The sequence below is a fragment of the Acyrthosiphon pisum genome, chromosome X (assembly GCF_005508785.2).
Source record: "Acyrthosiphon pisum isolate AL4f chromosome X, pea_aphid_22Mar2018_4r6ur, whole genome shotgun sequence".
In the NCBI taxonomy this organism is placed as follows: domain Eukaryota; kingdom Metazoa; phylum Arthropoda; class Insecta; order Hemiptera; family Aphididae; genus Acyrthosiphon; species Acyrthosiphon pisum.
In genome coordinates this window covers 102,576,241-102,583,657 of record NC_042493.1, presented here as the reverse complement: position 1 = coordinate 102,583,657, position 7,417 = coordinate 102,576,241, and positions in this window count along the sequence as shown.

Below are 7,417 nucleotides of genomic sequence, written 5' to 3'. Positions count from 1 at the left end.
AATCGTAAACGACTACTCAATAATATAGTCGATCAGACACCAGACTCCAAAAATCAAACAAAAACACCAAACGAGGAGTCGCTTATCAATAATCAATATTCCATAAATATGATAACAAGCTGACGACGAATTCATGGCAAAACCACGGCCAAAACATTGACTGTGGAGGTGATTGCCGTGGTTAGGGACGCGCGTCCGCGCCCACCAATCCTAAAATCTGACACCACCGTCCGTTTCCGCCTCCACAACCAGGGCCGTCCCTAGGGCAGGGCGAGCGGGGCCCACGCCCGGGCCCCGCGCTCTCACCACAATTGGACAGGCCCCGCTTTCATAGATACAATAAAAGGTCAAGTTGACAAACAAAACATTGACTGTGGAGGTGATTGCCGTGGTTAGGGACGCGCGTCCGCGCCACCAATCCTAAAATCTGACACCACCGTCCGTTTCCGCCTCCACAGACCACGACACATATGGTGCGTTTGACGTGGGCGCTTTGAACGCTTATAAGCACTGTCGCGTCGTTCGTCTTTGGTGCTATGAAACGTTTAGGGCCGTAGTCATATTGGATTCTCAAGAGGACGCTACCCAAACATTTGTTGTCTCCATCTTACACACGCACGACATGGACAATATTGTCAATCACCAGTTTCAATAGTGTGCTGTTAGTTTTTATACCAGAGTGAATTGACCTATTACCAATTTTTTAGGTAAGAACCAAGGTGCTTATATATATATCTGTGTTTGAGCGTTGCAGATTTTTTAAAATTTTCATTTTCAAGCAAGATAATATGGGTATGTGATATATCAAAAAATTAAAAATGCTCATATCTCGCTTGAAAATTAAAATATCGAATGAAAGCCAACGCTTGAGCACAACAGATAATATTATTATTTAAAAAACTGATAATAGGTAAAATCACTCTAATATCAAAACTTACGGCACACTATTGAAACTAGTGAACGAATATTTGCCGTGTCGTAAGTGTGTAAGGTGGGCACAACAATTGTATGGGTAGCATCCCCTTAAGTTAATTTTAATAGTTTAAAAAATAAAAGAATTGTGATTATAACTAAAGCAATGCAGTGGTGTAGACAAGGGGGGGGCGTGGGGGTCAGATTCCCACCATTAGATTTATTTTTTGTTTTTGCTTACAAAAACCCAAAAAATAATAACGAAATCAAAAACGAAAACGAAAATAAATTATAATATTTATTATAAATTATTAAATTATTTATACCACGAAAAAAAAATGTTTTTAAAAATTACACTTGTCTTTACTTTTTAATCTTTAACTTTAAAAACATTTTAATTTCAAATCAGAAATTTTGAATTTCTTAATTTTTATAAAAATTATAATTTTGATTTAAAATTTAAATATTAAGAATAATTAATTTTAATTTTTAACACTAAGTGCATTTCTATATTGCGCGCTACTATTATAACTTAAAAGTTAAAAGTTATAAGTTATAAGAATATAATATAAAAAAATATACATTATCAAAAACGTTATTTGGAAACAATAGGAAAATAACGTTTTTAAAAACGGAAATCAAAAACGTTTAAAAACGTTAAACAAAAACCATATTTTTAAATCAATAAACATAAACAAAAACGAAAAAATTAAAAACGTTTTCCATCCCTGGTTTAATGTGAATTTTGAATCAATTCAAATCATATTCATTGTTCCTTATGTTAAATATTTTACTAGGTACCTTAGAAAAAAGTTTTGAGAGGGTGAAGATTTTCCAATTTTCACCTCCCATTTAGCTGTCGTATTTTTTTTTTTTGATCCTCCCCCTTTCAGAAATCATATCTACGCCACTGAAGCAATGCTTAAGGTAGGTCTCAACCAAACTTAATTTATATAATACTTTTTTTTTCTTAAAGGACTACAACTAAAAAAAAACTATTATTTTTTTATTGTTTTAATGTATAGGGCTTTGAAAAAGAATAATTTTGGTGGTCTTAAAAATGTTGTCGGACAATTGGTCCCGTGTTTAAATATAAGTCTCGTTTTACGCGTGACGTCATAAAATCACACCGTCCGACGGGCCGTATCTAATATACACGCTCGGAATTTATTTCGCGCGATTAAAATAATTATAGAGAAAAATTGATTAAAGGTACAAGTTATTAAAGTGCATTTATAAAAAGGTTATATACTTCTTTAGATGGTCATATTATTATTTTTATTGTGTTGAAATTTGTTTCAGGGTAGTTTATAGGAAAGACAAAAAATAAAAATATATAAAATATCAAACATAATTAGGTTATTATACATAATTATATTTAATAATATTATAATCCGTTAATTAATGTATTAACAAATGTGTTTTTATAATTAATAATAAAAGAACTGATTTTGTGTAAAAAAAACCTCAAAATTGAATAGAAGTGTAATAGTAGGTTTTAAACAACTATAAAACTAACAACTTACATATTTTATGTACTTTATTATGAATTATAATGTTTAACTTATTATTATATGAAATAGATTACACGAATCACGGGTTTTGAAAACCAATATATAATCCTTGTTCTTTAGGATAACGTTCACGAATTTGTGTGACCACACATGATTGGAATAACAACTCTATTCCCTATAGTATAAAATAAACACAATTTTAAATACATTTTTAAGTAAAAAGGGCGGAGGGCTTTTAAAGTTGTTGGTGGAGCTTGGCTACAGTTGGCTCCATGTTTGCATATGTAAGATTTCATAAGACTCTTTGTGACAAAACTGTGTTTAAACTATAATTTACATCTAGATTGTAGATTGTACGAAGAAATGAACATCAGTAGATAGGTACACGGCGTTCGCATACCACATTATTTGTTATTACTTATTTATTAACCTAGTATTGTATGCCAGTATTTTTAAAAATTAAGTTGTTATATTTATTTATTTATTTATTTATTTATCAGGTTTATATACCTACTTATTTTTTAGTTTTTTATTACTTAAATTGCAATATGTTTTATGATTTTTTCAAAAATAATATAAATGTTGCTGCATAGCACATATTATTTTTTTTTTTTTATTTTTTACATATTATTATTTCGATCATTTTTAGTGCAACAAGTCAAGTCCTGAACCCTAAATAGTAAATTTATTTATATACGAAAACTGTAAAAACTTGGTTTTAATCTGTACTTAAAACACCCCTCATTTTATAACCCTGGCTACGCCACTGTAAAAAAATATATTGGAGCTGTGGTTTACAATATTTGGACTTATCACAATCAAGATAATTTAAATAATTTAAAAACATTACCCAACATCTGGCTTCCTGGTGATGGCCAATACGATTCGCCAGGTTTTTGCGCAAAATATTGCATTTTATTCGGTCATGGATTTAAATAGTTCTAAAATAATTGATTTTCAATTAGTCCAAAAAGGGATGGTTACGGATGACCTCGAAAGAGCCGCATGCGAAATATTGGCTGAGACACGATTGAGCATAAAACACCTTTTTTGCGACACGATTGAGCATAAATTGTCGGCGTATAAAAGGAAATTGAAATACAAAAGAAAACCAACACGATTGAGCATAAAAAACTCTGCAACGTTGCCATTTTCAATTTTGAACTGTATTATACAAATATATTTATTTATATAATTATAATGATTCAAAATATAGCATGGCAAAAAAAATCATGTTTTCATAGTCAATATGTAATATACCTAGTCACATTATTCAAAATATTTACAAATCAATAATAGTCTCAATAGTATAGTCACATTATTATATAGTAGGTATATAGATCTTTTTGCTGATAATAAAATAATAATAATAATAGTTATGGCTTATGAAAATAATTAAATCAAAATATTTATGAGCCAATAATAGTCTCAATAGAAGTCCGGAACTAATTTATTAATCGATACCATTGTCGATAAAGGTGAGGGGCTCGGCTCACGGCTCGCGGCAGATATCATAATAATTGGTGTAATAATACGTGAAAAATGAAAATAATAAATTGAAAAATTTTGCAACGTGAATTTGGCAACATCGCATAAAATATTCTATGCTCAATCGTTTTTCTAAAAAGGTCTATGCTCAATCGTGCTTTACCGGAAATGTTGATACAAAAATTAATTGTAGAATATGATTGTAAGATTCAACTGTTCTTATCTGATCGTCATAGAGGTATTCGATATTTTTTCCGGACCCAGCACCCCGAAATAAGTCATGAGTTTGACATATGACACCTGTCAAAAAGTCTAATGAAAAGTATGAAGACATTAGAGAAAAAATATCCCGATGTATATTTATGGAAATCAAGTATTAACAATCACTTAAGGTGGTCAGCAAGTACGTGCGAAGAAAATGCTGATTTATTAGTAGATCAATTTCTTTCTATTTTATATCATATTGCTAATATCCATGAATGGACAGACGAAAACGGTATAACAAAACAATGTGAACATGAAAAACAAGTAAAAAATAAGCTTTGGATACATATGGAAACTAGTTCTTATGATGCTTTAAAAAAAAATTCTAACTGCGAAGAACTTCATTAAAGATTTGAGACAAGCGAAACATTTTATGCACACCGGAAAATTGGAATCCTATCACAACGTGAGGCTCAAATATATACCTAAACGTATCCATTTACAATTCAATGGTATGTTCGTACGATCTATATTAGCAATACTGAACCATAACAATAATACTGAAAAAACATTAATAGGAGAAAAAGTTGTATTTTCTAAGCCACTAGAACGATTTACAGTTAAAAATTCTTATAATAAAACTCATAATAACTGGAAACGTGATCTAATGTCAACAATTATCGAATAAGCTGAAAAAGATATTTCACCACAACCGTTTGATGTACAAAAAGTATGTGATTCCGACATCCCAAAAAATATTTATCGAACACCTCGCCTTCCGTATGAAGAATTAAAATCAAAAAGATAATATTCAAGATTTACCTAAATATATAATATATTATATATTATATAACTAATGATAATTATAATAATTCAATTACGTATAATATATGTATTATGTATTTTTGTTTGAATTGATATATTTTATTTTAAGTTTTTTTTACACATTTATTTTAGTTTTTATATTATAAATATATAATAACACATTTGTTAATACAATAAACAACGGATTATAATATTATTAAATATAGGTACCTATGTATAATAACCTATTTATATTTTACCTATATTTAAAATTTTTATTTTTTGCCTTTCCTATAAACTGTATACCCTGAAACAAATTTTAACGCAATAAAATAAATATGACCATTTAAAGAAATGTATAACCTTTTTATAAATGTACATTAATAACTTGTACCTTTAATCAATTTTTCTCTATAATTATTTAAATACCGCGAAATAAATTCCATGCATGTATATTGGATACGGTCCGTCGGACGGTGTGATTTTATGACGTCACGCGTAAAACGCGACTTCTATTTAAACACGGAAACAATTGTCTGACAACATTTTTTGGATCACCAAAATTATTCTTTATTAAAGCACTATATTTGCACACAATTAAAAAAAAATTGTTTTTTTTTAGTTGAATAGTCCTTTAAACTAAAAATAAATAAATCGTGTACAATAATGGCCAAAATTAAAATAGCGTGACTTTAGATATAATCATAAGCTAATAAACATAATATTATTGAAACATGGAATTAACACACTCATTCAGTCGTGATCTAGCTAAAAATAAAATCAATGCCGCCAATGGTAGTCTTGTAAAAGAAACTTTTAAAAAATATTCAAGTACAGATACAGATACTTACTTATTTTCAAATGTATTTAAAATACGTATGATATTACTTGGAAAAAAAATATTTAAATTCAAATACAAATACGTTTAAAAAGTATTAGATACTTTCAAATAGTTTTTTCTTTTTTTTTTGAAATGTGTTTTACCTAGTAACATGTGATACCTAGTATATGCCACTAAAAATATTACAATATACCAAAATACAACGATCAACGATCTATAAATAAAAATGTTGAACAATTTCAAATTTGTATTATTTTATTTCAATTTAGCGTCCCTGAAAATAAAGTAAAGACGAAAAAGTATTTAAAAATAATATTTGATTTGAAAATACAGATACTTTCCAAAAAGTATTCAAATAATGTGCCCAAGTACTTTTTTCAAATGTAATTTGAATATGTATTTAAGTACTTAACAAGTATTACTCAAGTACTTTACAAGACTGCTCAATGGGATTAGTATATGAAGAATAAAGCAGACGATGATAAGTACATTCTCACTTATTATTAGAAATTATTTTTTAAATTTTACATTATTAATTTGGTATTTTAAACACTAATATAATATCTAAATATCCAAAAGAGTGTCAACATAACCCGACCCGGAGACGCGAAGATTTGACTTTTATTTCCACGTCAAGAGTTGCATTGATTATAATTTATATAATGTATTAAATATTATACTACATCAGGTACGTATCCAGGGGGGGGTCAATGGGGTCTGCCCCCCCCCCCCCGAAATTTTTGTGCACCGGCACATAAAATCATTATCCTTATGATTTAAATTAAAATAAAATACGTGTTATTCAAAAAAATGTTTTTGTGTTGTGGTACAAAAATAAACCACTATAGAACGGTCGAATATTATTATCTATGGGTAGATATGTGAAAAATCGGTAAATTTACCGGTAAAATTCTGAAAATTGGTAAATTTAAACATATTTTACGAATATCGTACATCTGAAAAAGTGGTTTGTTCTGAATTTTTATTATGGTGTGAAAAATGGGTAAATGTAGAAAAAATAACCATTGAAATGACGGATATTTTGGATGCATGTGATGCATTGTTTTACCCAAACATACATATTTTATTGAAAATCTTAGCAACACTACCAATTTCGACAACAGCAGTTGAACGCTCATTTTCAACACTAAAACACTTAAAAACATTGCTTCGTAACAAAACTGGAAATTAGCGTTTAACGGGACTTGCTCTTCTGTCACTACATCGGGAAGTGTCTATCTCTACTGACAAAGTGTTGGATGTAACAGCTCAAAAAAAACAGAAAATTAATATTATAGACCTCACTACATCAGTTGAAAATTTTAAATAATAATAGATTGTATTTTATATTGTATTGTAACTTGTAACTTGGTTTTAATTTGTCAGCTAAAAAAAAAAAAAGGTTTTATATATGAATTAAGCATAAAAATTGTACTAACATTGATTTCGACCCCCCCAAAATAAAATCCTGGCTACATGCCTATAGTACATTACTACATTAGTACACACTTAGTACTGTGTAAGGGATATGCTTCCAGATTTAATACCACTGCTATTCGACCAATCACATAAATATCAAACTTTTCACCTGGTATTTTTTGAAATATCACAACTTAATTTTATTCGTTATCATCTCCTATGAGAAAAATAAAAA